Source organism: Spea bombifrons, chromosome 3 (assembly GCF_027358695.1).
Source record: "Spea bombifrons isolate aSpeBom1 chromosome 3, aSpeBom1.2.pri, whole genome shotgun sequence".
In the NCBI taxonomy this organism is placed as follows: domain Eukaryota; kingdom Metazoa; phylum Chordata; class Amphibia; order Anura; family Pelobatidae; genus Spea; species Spea bombifrons.
In genome coordinates, this window is record NC_071089.1 from 58,033,306 (window position 1) to 58,052,560 (window position 19,255).

Here is a 19,255-nt window from a genome sequence, read left to right on the forward strand (position 1 = left end):
AATTCATAAGTATCAGCATCAAACAAATGTCTTTGGCTTCTTTATAATAATCCAGTCAATTATTGCATCCATTTTATTCTTTTTACCCTGATTCTCTTTCTTTTGTTCTTGTGTGTATTATCACCTTATTATGTTAAAGTTAGATTTCCCATGTGTTTTTTACTATAATTATCTTAAGCATTGAGATAATTCTTTCAATTTAAAATGGTAGGTATTGCTACCTCTGATAATATTTAACACAATTGCAATGATTATATAATAATTATATTGTTAATATAACATAGCTAAAAGTTTTGTTATATTGTAGTACTGGATACATATTTACTTAGTAATCCTCTGTGGAGGTGTGTATGTTTGTATGTACGTGAGCACAAATATCTATGTATAGCTGTATGTGATCGTAAATATCTATGTATAGTATAAGTGTTTGTGAGTGTTTGTACGTATATACTGTATATTGTATGATGGATAAGTATCTACCTGTATTTCTCAGCATTAATTCTGATCAATTTCTCAACTCTATTTGCAGAAACTTTCAGAGGAACCTTCACCAAGCTTCACTGTTGCCTGCAAACACTCATTCTTGTACAGCTGTCCAACAGCCACATATTTCAGACTTATCAGTCCAGAGTGCCTACTGCCATTTTTATTCACCCCAGTTCCTATGTTTTTGTGAATAATTAAGTCGCTTGGCCTTGTTTCTACTATGGAGGTATGGCTTTTTTGGCTGCAAGTCTATGGTCTTCAACATTGACCGTTTCTTTGTACTTCTTCAAAAGAGCTTGGACAGAACCTCCTTAAAAATACTGCCTAGGAAAAACCTTGCTGGTGCAGTATAACTACAGTGTGCATCTTGCTGTGCTCAGTCTTGGCATGGTGGATGGCTTTTGGCATTAAACTGTCTTCAGAAACCTCACCTTGTTAGTGAATGTGGCTGTTCCTCAACCGGTTTTATTCCTCTTACAAATGTTTCCGGTTAAGTTAATGAATGTGTTTTAACCTATATATTAAATTGATGATTATTAGCACCTTATTGGTATAATTGTTTAATCATTCACCTAACTATGTGTCTACCAAATCCTTGAGTTTGTGCAAGTGTACCTAGAAGAATTGATGGTGTGGTTACACAAAATATTGACTTAGTTTTTTCTCCTGTTCACTCACTTTAAATTTGTTAAATGATAGAAATTACCCTTTAACATGTCTATCTGTCTTCACATTACTGTATAGACATAGATACACACAAATGTTCTTCAAAAGAGTTTGCCTTTGAATCTTCTGCCTAGAAGAGACCTCGCTGATGGAGTATAACTATTTTGTGTCTTGTTGCTGTGCTCAGTCTTGCCATGTTGTATGACTTGTGCACATGAACCAAGAAAGAGTGAGTAAAAAACCAAACAAAATGGGAAAAAAAATTCAGAGCTCTCTGCTTAATTTTTGTTTGCTTTGTTGGGGGTCTTCCTCGTGGTCAGACATGTAATAATCCTGTTTTTAATTATTGCCCTTTGTGGCTGCAGGACAAGTGCCACTGTTTAAAGCTTCTTCCAAAGAAGCAGTATCTTCATCTTCAGTTTGTCAGACCTTGTGTTGGATGCAGTATTTTTCTCCCAATTAATTAACTGCCACAGAGACAGAGAACTATGTGTCAGACTCAGAAAAAAGAAAGCAACTCTATTTAATAGGTAATCAAAGTCCTATGGCTGCAATGGGACTTAAAATGATCATTAATTAGTAGGGCAAACCATTTCTCGGTATCCTAGAAATAGCACACAGATAAGACAGATAATACTGAAAGCATAAAGAGGCAGGATGTTCCTTGATAATGACAATACCAGAGAGCTATAACACCAAGTTCCCAACACCAAGTTTAAAAACCATCTTATGAGCTGAACTGATGGTCTTGCATGTATATTTTGATATAATGGTCTAGTGACGCCATTAGAAATAATACCTTGGTGCTCTGTAACAACCGATGTTGTTACATAGCAAGTCCCAAAACACCCGTGAGTCTTCATAAAGAAAGCATATTTATACAATATATATATATATATATACTCATATGAAAAGCGAAGAAAAGCAAATTTTGGCCATTATTCATTTCTTTTTGTGCGTTAAAAACCTGAGACTTTTTCAGCATTTTTCACTGTTTCCTTACCCCCCACACAATTTTTATATTGTTTTTCCAAGGACAGATAAAGCTCTCCATTAATATTGTTGATATTGTCCAACATATTTAATGTGTCTTGAATTCATATTTTTTCTGTTTCTTTTTTTAAGTTACGAAGCATTACATGGAACATGCCTATTCCCTTTTCCAAACTTGAAATTTTCAAATTAAATTTTGTGATGCCCATGTCTCATTTGGGACTTTTTAGTAGCCAACCAGTTCAAATACCTGAACAGAAGTATATCTTTTTGGACAAAAGACAACTCATGGTATTTCAAAAGGAGCATTTGGACACTTATCATGCAACCAGTTGGTCACAATCCCTGGCAAAATGAGCCATAACATTAATTTTCATTGCTTTTTTTCACCAAACTTGTCAAAGTTTGGACAGATTACATGCAACTACAGAGAAACCCACCAAAATACATTCAGCTGCATCTCTAAATTACAGAAATGCTATACATGCATTGTTTTTTTTGTATATATATATATATATATATATATATATATATATATAAATCTACAGGGCACACTACATGCATTGTGCAACAGCACACAGAATTGGGCAAGGTAGGCACACAGAAAATAAATGGTTTCATTTATAATACACTATACAAAAACAGTTTAGATTAAAAAAGAAAACATTTTTATGAGTATGCCAACCTTTTGCTTTTCTCATGAAGCTGCTTTTGTGGGCCACAGCTCCCATTACCCTTATCATCAGCTTGGCTGATGTGATGGGAGTGATAATCCCAACTGATCCCAAACTACTGAATGCGATATTTACAGATACATGTAATTATACATAGCATGGTAACCTCTATAAAATGCTGCTAAATCCTTTTTCACTATTGCCATCACAGCCAGCCCCTGACTAGCCATTTCGCATTTTCTGTGCTGATGTCCTCCTACCTACCTTTACCTGTAAAAGTAGCAAGTCTAAAAGTACCAGGGCCGATGCTACTTCGCCAGTTCTATATTAATACATCAATGGTGCTGAATATCATTTTTACTGAAACAAGCATTTTTGTAACATTTTATTTTATATTTGTACATCTCCTGATAAACACAAATATATTTTTACTTCAAGGTTTTATTAAGTTATTTTCATTTCACCGCAAAGACTCCTAAACTTTTTTGAGAAAGATGAAAGTTTCATAGGACCTTTTTAGGGATTTCTTTTTCAAAGTGCACTCTACATGGATTTCTTTAAAGCTTTCTTAATTTTAAAGTGGTGCTCACATTGACTGAAGCCACAGTAAGTAATGTATCTGTGCATCGATGTTTTTGTAACTAAAAATACAAAACCATGGCTTTTACACTCTTCATGGTGGTTCAGAGTCTTTTAGAACCCTGCATTTTCAGAATTCAGGTACATTTAAAGTGTTTTATTGTAAATATTTGTTTGTGTATTTTTTATCTCGAAAGAGAAATTAGTGTTTGGGTTGACAATCTGTCCTCTTCTTTAAGAGTCCATTTATATATATGAAGTGATGTCTTGTCTCCACTCTTGTCTTTTTTCTCCTTTTTTGCTTGTAGCTGGCCTTCTATTAAAAGTTGCTTGGATACTGCTTGGAGAAGAGAAGGAGGTGCTTCATATTGCCATGTCTATTGTACTTTTTGTACCATTCATGCTTTTACTCTATTCTAGTACCTTTTAGGATTCTTTTTATCCTGCTCTATAATAACAAGTTCCAATTATATTTGGATTCAGTGTTAAAGCAAATAAGCCATATTATACATTGTTTTCATTGCAAAACAAGGTGTCCTAAATGTGTATATAGAAGAACTATAAACAGTCTTAACTGTACTTTCTGATATGTTGGACAATTTGTTCAAAACATCAAAACGTCACATGAAAATAAGAAGCATTTTTAACGAGCATACAAATCCAAATGCACAGGTCTTCTAAGCACTGTGTTGTGTGTGAGTTGTGGTGGGATGAATAATTTAGTCTCAATTATGCTTTGTGAATACTTTTCATTAACCTATAGTTTGCTTCTGAGTAGAAGAGGGCATCTAGGGCACACAGAGAGCATCTAGGATTCCCGGTTCTCAACCCCCAGGGTCAGACTGGCCCTTTGTGAAGACCTTTGAACCGGCCTGGGGAGGTTAAGAGTGAGAAGGCAGTAGCTGCAGGTGAGGTAAGGGAGTGGGGGTGGAAGAAAAGAAGAATGTTAGTGAGTGAGGGGGTAAGGGAGAAAGTATGTATGTATTTTATGACTGTATGTATGTTAGTGTGAGAGTGTATACGTATTTATGTGTGAGCTTGAATGTCTATGTGTGTAAGCACGAATGTGCATGTGTACATGTGTGTAAGCATGACTGCGTATGTATATGTGTGTGTCAGAGAAAGTGTGTGTTAGCATGACTGTGTAAGTTTGTGCATAGGTGAGTGTGTACCAGTGAGTATGTGAGTTCTATACATGGCATGGGGGCAGGGGACTGATTTCTCTTGGCTTTAAATGTCCTGCCCCCCCCCCCCGATGAGGACTTGCTGATCATAGCTAGATGGACCTTTAAAATGTAATAAACATGTTTTTTTCCCCAGGTGGTACCCTTTCTAGATCTAGAAATAGATCATTGGGATTACTGTTAGAACATGTCTGTTGGGTTCCCAAATCCCACACTGAGTGTACTAAGTAAACCCATGTAATGTGATGTTAGTTTCAGAGATGCATTCTCTGTACTGTAAATTGGGCTAGTCAGGTCCTAGACCAAATTACACTCCTGGCCAGAATACTTTGTCACCCTTCCAAGTTTTTGCATTTTAGATAGCATTATATATTTTTTTATAAAAAGCTGTGATAAACATTATGAGCTCTTTAGAAAGGAGGGACATCAGCAGAGGAAAGAGGAACAGGGATGTTGGGTCCCAATGCGCCCCTAGCACAGGGGCTTCAATCTCATCTCAACAATCTTCCTAGGAAGAATATGCAACCGGCTGCACCCCTGATTCAGGTGCCCAAGACAAATGTCTGGATTGCCTGGTGCCATGACTGGTCCTGACTTTTTGAGATTAGAAATAAGGAGGATCCATTTAAAACTCTTACCTGCCTCCTCTTTCTCTGAAACCAAGCCATTTCCTACTTTTGCTGCTCCATGTTTGACAAATATTTCTGTCTAGAACTTAATTTTATTCACGTCAATTCATCATGTTCTCCTCTTTATAATTATACACCAACTTGCATTCAGCTTGACAAAAATGAGCAGGATATGATTTTCTCCACATTATGATATATCTGACAATGACCAGCATTAGAGAAGTGATTGTAGTAGTTGTGTATACCTCTTTACACCTTGTGCTAGAAATCAAAAGCCAAATCAAAAGTTACTTTCAAACCTTTACCCCTCTAATGTAAGACTATGTCCTCTTGTTGTGAAAGTAGTTCTTCTTTTAAATATACTCTCCTCCTTTATCATATTGATTCCTTTTATGCATTTAAAATTTCCCCCTGTCTCGTTTTTCTTCCAAGCTACATATATTAAGATCCTTTAAGTTTAGGTTTTATCCTGCAATCCAAGAACAAGTGTAGTAGTCCTTCTCTGCAAAAAGACCTTACCATCAAGACCTTCTGCAATATTAATAATAAAAATGTTAAAAAGAATGGGTCCGAGGACAGATCCCTGAGGTACCCCACTGGTAACAAGACCTTGCCCCCAATATACTCCACTGACTACAACCTTCTGTTTTCTGTCACTCAGCCACTGCCTAATCCATTCAACAACATTGGAATCTAAACCCAGAGATTGCAGTTTATTTATAAGTCTTCTATGTGGGACAGTGTCAAAGGTCTTACTGAAATCTAGATACCCATTGTCTACTGCACCACCTTGATCAATTATTTGAGTTCAGCCATTCTGTACTCTGCCCACAAAGTGTAAATGGGCTTTTTTCAAGATCTTCTGGCATTTCAGTTAAATGCTAAATCACTGACAGTGTTCCTTCACTGACATTATATGTTTCCTGTAGTTTAGGATTTGTGGCGAACAGGTTTTGCTTTGTAATGGGAATCTATTCTGCTTTCTCATGAAAAACTTGGGGAAAATACACTTATTTCCAGTTGGTCCTGTGATCACATAAGTATGCTAAGAGCTGTTGTGATCAATACTTGCTACCCACTGTGCACAGTGAATATGCATAACAATGTGTCTACTCTTCTTCTGAGGTTGGATCATTGCCAGCACTTGGAGAATTCCATTTCCAAGGCAAGTTCCCTCTGTGGCTTAGCAAAAGAAAGTACTACAACGTGTACTAATGACTAAAGTTTAACAGCTGCTTAAGAAGCTGTGAAACGAATATTAATTTTAACACCACTACTAACGCACTGAAAACGATGCACTAATAATACATGTTTCATATATGGTCAAACATAATAATATATAACAAAAAACAAAGGGGAAATCTGGCAGTTTATTCGCTGTATTCTGGTGCCTTTCTAGACCTTCCTTAGCAGCTCAATAACATTATTTATTCTGAGAAAACACTTAGTACTGTTACTAACGACCTTCATATTTCCCAATTCTAGTGACATCGCTGCCTACTCATTATATTCTCCAAAGCATTCGGTGCTGTAAACCAGTCCCCTTATCTTCATATTATGCATTCCATTTGGGTTCCAGAGCATTTACATTACATTTATTTATATGGCGCCAGCAGATTCTATAGCTCTTTTACAATCAGTGGAATAATTTAAAATCACACATAATAACAAACTGGTCCAAAAGGAGCCTGAGGACCCTGCACTTGCGGGCTTATAATGTAGTCAGTGGTTAAGGGGGAAGTGAAACAATAGAAGAGGACTGCTTGAATGGGGATGAGCTCATAAGGTCCGGATGATCTGTAGAGGTTGTTGGTCATTCAGATGGCTTGATTAGGGTGGTGGTTGAGAGTGTTAGGAGGAAAGGTTGTATGCTTTTCGAAAAAGGTGGTTTTTCAGAGAGTTTTTAAAAGTCTGACTGAATGAGGAAGGGAATTCCTGCATCCAGGAGTGAGAAGAGGTGATGATAGTTTATAAGAGATGTAAGTCTTGAGAGAAACAAAAACAGCAATTAGGGATGTATTTGGATAGGTGGATAGCGATATAAGTGGTGCAGAGTAGTTAAGAGCTCTGTGGGTCATGGTCAAAAGTTTAAATTTGATTCTGGAAGGTATGGGGAGTCAACGGAGCGATTGGCATAGTGGAGCGACAGATGAGGAACGGTGACAGAGAAAGATAAATCTAGCTGCAGTATTGAAGATTGATTGGAGTGATGAAAGGCAGGAGAGAGGGAGACCAGTTAGTAGAGAGTTGCAATAACTTGGCTTTCACTCTGACTCTGTTCATCTATAAGCAACATTATTTTGTAATGCACCTATACTCGTAGTTCTCTTGTGCCACCAACCTATCAGTACTTTTATTTATAAATTTAGCATCAGATATGATGCATATTTAAATCTGCAACTCTTCTTTTATACTTTGTTTTTCTAGTTGACTAATGACAGTCTCTATAAGAAGTAACTAGATACACGCATCACAACAAGTCAAAGGTTTCTTTCAGGAGTTTAGCATCTTTTTCCTCTCTTCTTGAAGACTAGCCGTTGACTAGATGCTAAATTCCACACCCAGTACATCCATTCTCCCACTCTTTCAAGGTTAAGGATTGCTTGTCTTGTGAATGGAAGCACACTGGGGAAAGATCAAACCTGATATGTTTCTTTTAACCTTGCCACACTACTATACTTTTAATCAACAATATCATGCCTACTGGACCAAGGAATGGATTCTGTCATGAGACATGAAATACACTGAAACACTGACCTGCAAACATCAAAAACTTGTCTATACTAGTAATTTGAATTGGGAGCAAAATCTTATTTATATCAGTCTGAGTCTCTGCAAAACCACAGATTTTTGTCTGACACATATAACTCTTTATACATTGACTATTATTATTCTAACCTGCACTTAATAATAATGCTCAATAAAAGTGGCCTCACTGGCCAGTTTATTAGGTACACCTGTTCAATAGCAAATCAGCCAATCACATGGTAGCAACTCAATGCATTTAGGCATGTAGATGTAGTTGAGACAACTTGCTGAAGATCAAACTGAGCATCACAATGAGGAAGAAAGGGGATTTAAGTGTCATGGGCGGCCAAGGTTGATACAACAGAAGAGCTACTGTAGCTCAGATTGCTGAAAAAGTTCATGCTGGTTCTGATAGAGAGTTGTCAGAACACATAGTGCATCACAGTTTGTTGCATAAGAGGCCGCATAGCCGTAGACCAGTCATGGTGTTGACCCCTGTCCACTGCCAATAGCGCCTACAATGGGCACGTGAGTATAACAACCGGACAACCAAGCCATGGAAGAAGGTGGCCTGGTCTCATGAATCACATTGTCTTTTACATCATGTGGAAGGTGTGTCACTTACCTGGAGAACACATGGCACTAGGATGCATCTATGGAGGCCCCACCTAGCAACTTACAGGACTTAAAGCACCTGCTGCTAACGACTTGGTGCCAGATACCACAGCACACCTTCAGAGGTCTAGTGGAGTCCATGCCTCAATGGGTCAGGACTGTTTTGGTGGCAAAATAATATTAGGCCATTAGGTCATAATGTTATGGCTGTTCAGTGTATATGTGTGTGTGTCATAGGAATTTACAATTGTAAAATGCTTCCTCCTCTGTAAACCATCTCCTAGTACATGTGGATCTCCCTCTTCTCCTTCAAACCCTTCACGATGTTGGTCTCCTGGACACTGCTCTATCCTGGTTCACATCCTACCTTTGTGATCATACCTTCAGCATCTCCCTCTCCAGTAACACTTCCTCTCCCCTTTCCCCCTGTCAGTCGGGGTACCCCAAGGCTCAGTTGTAGGACCCCTTCTGTTCTCTATTTACACTATGCTGACAACACCCAGATCTACCCATCCTTTCCTGATCTCTCTCCCTTTGTCTTAGACTGTATAATTAACTGTCTCTAACTGGATATCTGCACGTTTCCCAAAACTTAATCTCTCAAAAACTGAATACCTCATATTCCCCCTCTCCAATGCTAATACTCCCTCATCAGTTTCCCTGAACGTCAAATGTGCAACCTTCACACCACCCCCTCAAGTTCGCTGCCTTGGTGTCATCCTTGACTCTTACCTATTGTTCACTCCCACATTCAGTCTGTCTCAAATAACTGCAACTTTCATCTTAAAAATATTGCCCGCTTCCATCCCTCCTAACACAAGATGCCAGGCTCTTGTCCATGCCCTTATTATCTCCACCCTTAATTATTGTAACTCTGTCTTAGCTGGTCTCCCTGATACCTGTCTTACCCCTCTACAATCCACCATGAATGCTGCTGTCAGGCTTATTTCCTCTCCCATTGCTTTACAAAAACCTCCCCCCTCTGTCAGTCTCTTCACTGGCTGCCAGTGCACTTCAGGATCTTGATTCTTACTTTTCAAAGCCCTTCGTAGTTACCCTACTTATATCTCCTCACTCATTTCTAAATACACTCCAAACTGGTCTCTCCACTCAACCAATGATCTCTGTATGTCCTCTCCTCCGATTTCTAGTTCTCATGCACACTTACAAGACTTCTCAAGGGCTGCCTCTATCCTCTGGAATGCCCTCCCCCAGCCTATCCATCTTTCCCCCTACCTTCGGCCATTCAAAGGATCCCTTCAGACCCATTTTTTTAAGGACACCTACAAACTAATGCCTTAACAGCCTTCCTCCCATATTCCTTTAGCTCAACTTTCCTAGTTCCTTTCTTGCAATAATTATTTACCTGACCTTGCATTTCCATGCATCATGGGTTTGGATTTTTATTATTAGGATAGTATATTAGGATAGTATACTTCTTTTGGAATTCAAGTCACCAACAGGCAGCAAAGTCCAGGTGGTGGCCCACAGCCTTGAGGCTTAACGTAAAGATGAAAGAAGTCTGTTATAAGTCAATAACACATCTGTGTATCAGTTCTGTGGAACAATGTTTCGGTGTCAGACAAATATGGCATTGAAGGTCCGGGGAGCCATTGGTCATTGGCTTTCCATGGCAAATGTGTCGTAGACTACTTGTAGCTTGCGCAGCATATTTCCTGCTTTTAAAGTGCATCTTTGTCATTTTTGCATCACACATTGCTAACACATAAAACAACCATTCTCTTTCCATGCATAATATATATAAACATAGTATATAAAGAAGCTAAATTAGTCACTATTGCCTAAGTAGCTTCATCTTAACATATCTAACCCTCCCTAGTCTTAAAGAGAGCAAGAACCTCTTGCAGCCAACTTCATATCTATTATGGGCCATGATGTCAACTGTTATGACATTACCTTTTATATGTAATGTTGTAGTGAAATGCTGCCACGGTTACAAAGACAGAAATAGAGTTAAGGAAACACGTGTTATTAAAAATAATACCACGAGATGTGGCTGTCTGCCTGTCGCAATCCATGGTGTATGTATAGATGTCTATTTATAAAAGCAAGTGAGGATATATACATACAGTGAGGATTTACTGAACAGACGTTCATTACTGAAATGAAACACAGAAACAAAATCATGGGCTATTTTGAAACTGGATCCATAAATCCCCACAGGGCACTGGGATAGGATTTCTGCATTTTTATCTAATACGATCAATGTCATCCACTTATATCAAGGGCAATTTTTCAGCGTTAATCCAGGCAGACATGTAGAATTGTATACAAATACAGATACTGCATATAGTCTATTTGTAATTTCGGTCCATTAGTGTAGGTACGTTAAAATACCAGTGCATCATATCTTACACCCGTCAAATGGTCAAAAAGCGACACGTGTAGTTAGTGGTTTAGTGGTTTTTGAAAACATATGGTGACTTTGAAGTCTGTTTAAGGCCCACAAAACTGAGCTCCTAGAAAAGAGGAACATCAATGCATCATTATCCCAAAGAGGGACTGTCTCTCTTAAAGAAAAGCCCTTAGGAGATATGACAGTAATAGCTTACTTAATGCTACATCACTTGTTCACCTTGAATTTATTTTAACGCTACCTGTACCTTAAACCTCCATCACCATTGCAGGAAGAATAGACAATTACCTGGTTTTAGGCTTCACAAATTAGCTGGAATTACTCTGGAATGACTCTGGTTTAGGTTTATTCATACTGACAGTTACATGGTTTATTTCTCACATCCAAGAACATTTAAATATGCTCCTGCAAGTGTCTGAAACTGTAGTATTTGCAAAGATGGGTTGGGTGGATGCTATGTATATGAAGTCTTACATGATGTGCTATGTTAACAGCATGGCCCTACCATAAAGGTCAACTAAGAGGCTTCCTAGGGTACTGAACTTTCAGGGGCGCATTTATAAATGTATTGCCTAAAATAAAAGGCAGGCAGGACATCATGGATGGTGGAGCCTGACACATAATTCACTTACAGAAGGAAATAGTACTTAGAAAATAGGAATTTGACAACAGCTATGAACCAGCAATCACTATCAATGAGCTCTACTTTTTGTATAAAAAAGTTTTCATTTTATGCCATAAATGAAGCGAGTGAGATGGTCCAGAAAACCATGAATAATTGTAGATCAGGGTGGTATATTTGATCTGTCACTGATGACTACCTGGGGTTTTGTAGAGTAACGTAGATGCCAATGCATCTACCTTATAATTACACTGATTGTGCACCACACAATCTAACAATGGGCATCCAGAGGGGTGAGGAAAAAGGGGCACTTACTTGGAAATTCACAGGCCCACTGGAGCAGCAGTGGGGGGGAGTGGAAAAAGTAGGTTGTTTAAAATATGTTAACTAGTCATAGAAGCAGAAAAAACTCTGCACATCCCTCTGCTACCAGAGAGGTTTGATCTGCTCCCTAGCTGGTCTCCTCTTCATTACTCTGACAACTGCTTCTTTATAGACACAGAGTCTCCTCTGGGCAGAGACACAGTTTGTAGGCTGCAGACAGAATGTAGTTTTGTTTCAAACATGCATTGCAGCAAGGGTTTGTGACGGGAGGTTGCTTCTTTCCCAAGCGATTCTTTCTTCTTTCCGGCGATTAACCCTCTCAGTGCTAGACAGAACTAGCGGTAGAGAGAGATGAAGCAGGACTTGGAGTCGTGCTGGTGGGGTAGCTGACTGAAATCTAGCTGATACAGCGCATGTACTGTCCTGACAAGGACATTAAGTGATTATAGCAGCCCACTCCAAGCATCAGACAGAACTCATCTTGAGGTGAAAAAATAAGAACACTTTATTGTGAGCCTTAAATACAAAGATTAGGAGATAATCCCATCACTACAAACAATAACCCACCCAGACAGCCCGGTGCCACAATCAGGCCACCAAGCACAGCAATGCCCCTATAACCCTAAATCATTATTTTCGGGGTGATCCCAAGGAGCTCCCTCTCCCAACCACCCCTCGTCTGGGATATTTGTGCAAAAGAGCGCTCTGGTGGGGCCAGGGGCACTCAAGATATTTAGGGTTGAAAGTCTTCTGTAGCCCTGGTTCCGTGACAGGGTTATTTAATACTCCAGCTCCCATGAGCCTCAGCAAGGAAAATGAGTACAACTGGGGTGTCAAAGATTAGTTTTTATATCAGTATGAATTGACGCTACAGCTGCTGTGTAATGCACATCTCATGATTTTCACCCATCCATTTAGTTGGCTAAACATCCACAAATGTAATAAAAACACTTTGAATGTCAAATGTTACCACAACTGCTGGAAAGCAACCAAGTGTCCTATTTTATTTTCAATCCTTTATATCACTTTTTACTCCCCTCTAACTCCCCTCTAACTTTTTTTGTAATACCCCAGAAAGCTACACTACACTACACAATCACATGATGTTGAGCCAGCAATAGTAGGAATAGTAGCTTGGTAACTGTAGATTGGGCTTGAAGGGGGGGGGGCTACAATAAGTCTAACTTTTAGTAACTTTTAGTAATATTCAGCAGCCATATTGCTGGCTGACTTTCTAAATTTCAAGGGAATTGTAGTTATAGGATGAAGTTGTGGGGGCCTACACTACACACTCTCTGCAGCTCATATTACTGGCTGAACAACATTACATTACATTATATTAGTACATGTATATAGCACTCGCAAAATTCCATAGCAATGTTACAACAAAGTCAATGAAATAATTTAAAATCAAACATAATGGCAAACTGGTACAAAAGGAGAAGAGGGCTCTGTTCTTGTGAGCGTACAATCTAGACTGGGGTAGTTGTTTCTAATCTTTACCAAACTCGTTATTATAAATTAAAGTTCTCATGTTGCATAGGCACACACACTGCAGGGCCTGATCTGCTGCTAGAGAAGCAGTATCAGTATTTGGCCATATTGGCCACAGGCCCACTTGGCTTTCGTGTGGCATGCCAGATGGCCATACCTGGGTTCTCTGGGTCGACACCTGTATTCTCTAGGTTGTGGGGTCCCGACACGCCCCACTCTTGTCAGCAGAACATTGTTTAGTTATGTTTGATCTCCATGCGGGTGCATCACCTGCATAAGAGGCACTACCATGTAAACCACTACTGTGTAAAGGGTTACAATCAGTTTATATGGCCTCCAGCAGGCAAAGGTTTTATGCAGAATAATTTTAATATTCTATTGTTTATTATTTAACACACATATGCCTTGGATATATTTGTTTTTGTAACTAAATCCAACACTTTTCACTTAGGCTCCATAAATCTTTTTGGTTTAGGCACCTAATATCTACATTTGTTATGAGGGCCAGTTGCTTTTTTGGATGCTGTTTGGAAGAGTAAAAGTAGCTTAGCTTCAAGAACAGTACCCTGGAATTGTTATTCAGTGTACCTGTCATTAAATCTTCAGGGAAGACGTTTCCAGTGCCAACAGCTACTGAGCTGAGCAGTTTCCTCAAAACAAATCCCTTTATCAGCAATTTCACAAATAGAGAAAATGTGTACATTCGCTGCTGTGATTACAGTGTATTAATGGACTCTTCAGTTTGCATCAAATCATCTCTTTAGGACTGCTCAGTTTAGATAATCGAGAAATAATAGGCAGATATCTTGACTGTAGTGCATACATTTTGTTTTCATAGAACCAAATATGGCTGCTGTATGTTGTGACATTACAAATGACCTGGTGCACAGCTGTTGCCCGGCATGGTTATTCAGAAGCAACTACCATAAACTGCAGCAGCTGCGCCTTTGACTTGGGAGGAAGGGGATGGATTACATTCTTAAGTATAAGTTTTCAAAGCTGCAGAAAGCAAAAAAAGTTTAAATTTACTTTATAAAAGTAATTAAGCCTTGATTCATTTTTGATGATTTAAAAAAAAAAAATTACTGTGAGCTGAAGGAATTTCCGAATTCTTCCTCTACAGTAGGTAAACCTCTGTCACAACTCGTATTGTCTTCATCTGGTGCTCTAAATGAAGCCAATTGACTTAGAGGTTGTAGCATAGCAAGAAAATAATGAAGGAGAAGACAACAGGATGCTTGTGCACCTTATTAATCTGCAGACACATAGACATCTATGAAAACCCCCTGACAAATCCTATTATATACACAGACTTTCTTATCTACGTTACATTTTCAAAGGCATTGGGTTCATGGGTTTCCAATATATGAGAATAAGCACATTAATGAGCCTTTAATCCATGTTAAACATTTTTGGAAGGCATAAGTGTAATCTCTGCAGTGGTGGTCATGAGCTCAACACTTTGCTTGATGATCTAATGAAATCTAATTAAATGCATTACAAACAATTTGCTGCATCACATATGTACCGTGGCAAAAAACTCCTTAAGCCGAGGGCCATAAATATCACTTCCAAGGATTCCATTGGAGCCCTTTCTGGCATATACTCTGCTGGCCCAATATGACTAGCCTAAATACTCACTCAGCGTTGGTCTCTCTTCCCCAGACACTGCTCCCCATTCCAGGCTGGGAAATATCTGGGCATCTCCTTACTCAGGGAGCACAGTCATTTTCCTTCCAGGAGACTCCATGATTGAGAGGCTTAGGATGTTTAAATGTCCATGTTCTTCACTTTTTGCAGGCTTTATTAAAATCCGGGACTGGATTAAGCAAATCAGGCTTGTATATCCAGTCTGTTGCAAAACAGGAGTTGAAGCATTGACCAGCCCTTCTCTTCAAAGGGACCCAGATTATTTGCACATCATCTGTGCACAAATTGTACAGAAAAATCTCTCCTTGGGGTGTTTAATGTGACAATACTTTAAGCGCATCACAACCACAGAGGGTAGCAGGGATAGCCAAATCCACTAATATTTCCATGTCATTGCTTGTGGATAACACTGATTTGTACAGGCCATTTAATTAAACGCCTGCCACATAGCTTGTGGTTGCCAGACCATGGAGACTATTCAAGGGTTTAGTATGCAGGGAACACAAGTACAGGTCATTATCTTTAGATGGACAAAGATGGTCTTGTAGCATAAAAATGATTGTAACAATTATTGCCAGGTTACCGTACTAAAATAGGCAATGGTGCCTTCCAGAAAAGTCATAGATTTATCTTCAATGAAATAGAACTGATTCATCCCTTTGAAATATGTGTTCATGCATATGACATGTTCGTGGCCACTTTAAAGTTTGGTGTTTGCATTCTGCAGAATCCTCAACTTACAGCTAAATGCCTTGCAGGAGATGAATTCAGCTGAATTCTGTACTCACCTCTAGTCAGCTCCAGTGCTGAATGCTGCATGCAGGGGTCAGTTTAGACCTTAGTGCCCATGTATAAAGTCCAAATATTGACTTTCAAACCACTGATTGGGTACTTAAAATATACTTAACAATACTCTCATTGTGGGTACTGGTGTACTGTCAATGATTGGCAGCTTAAGCAAAGTTGCTTCTGAACAAACCATAAGACTTCGGGAACAATGTCCTTTGGACAGGCGAGACCAGAGTGGATGTTTGGCCGTAATGCACAGCGCCACATTTGGTGAAAACCAAACAAAGAATATCAGAACAAACACTTCATACCAACTGTCAAGCACGGTGGTGGAAGGGTGATGATTTGAGTCTGTTTTGTAGCCACAGGACCTAGGAACCTTGCAGTCATTGAGTCGACCATGAACTCAAATGAGTCAAATGTAAAGCAATCTGTCCGACAGCATGGCCAAAATTGGGTCATGCAACAGCAGAATGATCCCAAGCACACCAGCAAATCTACAACAGAATGGCTGAAAAAGAAAAGAATCAAGGTATTGCAATGGCCCAGACAAAATTCAGGCTCCAACCCGATTGAAATGCTGTGGTGAGAAAAATACCCGCAAACCTCAATGAACTGAAGCAACATTGTAATGAAGAGTAGGCTACAATGTGAGAAACTCATAAAGTCATGCAGAAAATAATTCCTTCACGTTATTGCTGTCAATTCAGCTTGGTTCTACCAGCTATTGAATCATAAGGTGTACTTAGTTCTTCACACATGGCTTCTCAATTTTAGCTTTAATTTTGTAGAATAAATCCTGACACGGTGTAATATGTCATGTGTTGTTCATCTGAGGTTGTATTTACCTAATTTTTAGACCTGTTAAGGAACATATGATTATTATTATTATTATTATTATTATTATTATTATGTCCTGGTATGTAAAACCATATAAAGAGGGTGTACTTCCTTTTCACACGGCTGTTCAGTATGTACTATTGTTGTTTACTCTTAAACATTTAATTACATGTGTAGCACAATAACCATTTTGTTTTAACTCTAGCTCTCCATAGACTACTGATTACATATAGTGTCATTGTAGTACTCAGTTTTATTATATTATTAATGTATATTCAGAAGGTAAAAATACACATTTTTTTTAAATCATATTTTTTAAAATCCGTTTGTTAAAGGCACGTTTTCTGAAACAAATTCCATTGCCGGGTACAGCAAGAAATAGAGAGCTAATTGCAGTGATTTTAACTACGAGAGTTCCCATTTCCCATCCAGCTTGTTCAGTAAAAGGGCCTATTATCACTGCCGGGCCAGATGTTTTAGTTTACAGAGCATGTTTGATCCCTGCACCTGTCCCAAAACAGCAGTTGCTGGATTAGCGTGCTGGGCTGAGTTAAATAATGCAGACAACTGTTACTGAACCAAGTGATTGGTGTGAAAGTAGACAAGCTCTCAGGAAAAAGGGCTGACTGTTTGAGCACAAGGCTTTTTACATCATACTAACTGTGTAACTTGTAACATGGGGGTTACCAGACAGCCCCGTCAGTGACCATAGCAAAGAGGTGGTGATTATGAGCTAGGATATAGATTACAAAACAGCCATTGCTGGACCTGTTTAATAGAATGGAAAGGGGGGCATGACATCATCCATCTGTAGGACAGCCGTGCAATTACAAGGAATTATATATTATTTATGGTGGATTATTATGATTCTTAAAGGAAGAACACTCGGCCATAACCCCTCACAAATTATTGCAGTGTAACTGATAGGAAGCAATGTATTTTCGTTTGTAATATTTCCAGAGCTTGTGTCCGTCAGGGACTGGCAGCTCTTACCACTCCACCAGCTGTAAAATAATACTCCCATCGTAGTTGCTGGAGTGCAATAGGTTACCTATCTTCAGTTCCAATAGCCTGTATGTCTTCTAACTTTGGGAAAATAATTGCCTTGCTAAAATTGTTGTTTCCCAAGGGAGAAGTACATTCTTTTTTTTTTAATTTGAAATGAAAATGATCAACTTAATTTTATACAGAGACAGCTATTTCATAACGCATATAAAACTGTATATGTGAACGCACAAGTGATAGTCCTAGTAAATCTATGTGTGTCCTCTATGAAGTAATCATTTTAAAAACACAACCTGGAAGTACAGGTTTAATCAGTTTTAAACTAGACTTTAGTGAACCAGATATTTTGAGATGCTTCATCCCATATTATCCAGGTGTAGACAACACGTAAAAACTAATAGATACACATCACATGAGAAGAACATGGTAAAGTGCCAATGTTCTCTGCGCCAGGGGAGTTATGTCAAACGGCTAATTGCCGGTGAATGTCATTGATACTTTGATGCATTCCTGTTCCACACCTTGTAGTATTAGGGATGACTTAATGATAAGGACATTAAACCAAGCAACAACAAACTTAATCCAGCGTACGTTTTGGCTGCATTTACCCCTCTCAGAGTTGTATTTATTCTTTTTGTTGTTGTTGTGCACGAGTGTCAGTTTTCACAGATTAAAATCCTTTCTATCTCGAAGACAAGCAGTTGGTTCCGCTGTATTTTGACTGCTGATATTTTACTCCTTCTCGGTAAAAAGATCACTAGAGAAACTCGAGAGAGAGAGACACTTTTGAAGTGACAGATACTTAAAAAGAATGGATTTCTTTCTTAAAAGGTTGTTTGGCTTTCTGTTAGACATACCTTAGGGGTTGTGTTTGTATTGCTCTATGAAGAGTTTATGGGGAAATAAAGATTTGTTAAATTCTCAATCATCTCTATATTGCTCTAATCTGGTCATTATCTCACCAAAGAACATTAAACAGTTTTACTGAATAGACAATTAACATGTAAGAAGGATTGAATGGTGTCTGAAAAGGTGTTAAAGTGATCGAAAGGAGAGCAATGCAGGCCTGTGCATTCCTCTGGGACACAGAGGAGTATGTGTAAATGCATAAATGTATAAATATAGGTTTTCCTAGTTAAAATGTAAACTGTTTAATAAGTTTACCCCTAAATCTAAGTATAGTATATATATATATATATATATATATATATATATATATATATATATATATCTTCCAGTATTTTGTTTTGAAGATACAAAGAACCTGGAAATGGATATATAAACCAACATCTTGAATTCACATTAGAAGTGGTTCCTAAACAGGCAAAGACTGTACGCCATACACAATGAACAAATGCACATTAGACCTAACTTTGCTGATGCTCATGCCACAGACTCGCTGGTTTTGTGCGCAGTTGTCTGCTGGATACACATGGTCACAGGCTACAGAAGCTTAAAAGTAAAGCAGACAGCCGTGAGCATACAGCAGGTGGCCACATGCATCCCTTTTATTGGCTGCTGGCCTTAAAGTGCCAAGACCAATTTTTTTATTTCTAGTCTGTTCTTTGTCCTAAGTGAAA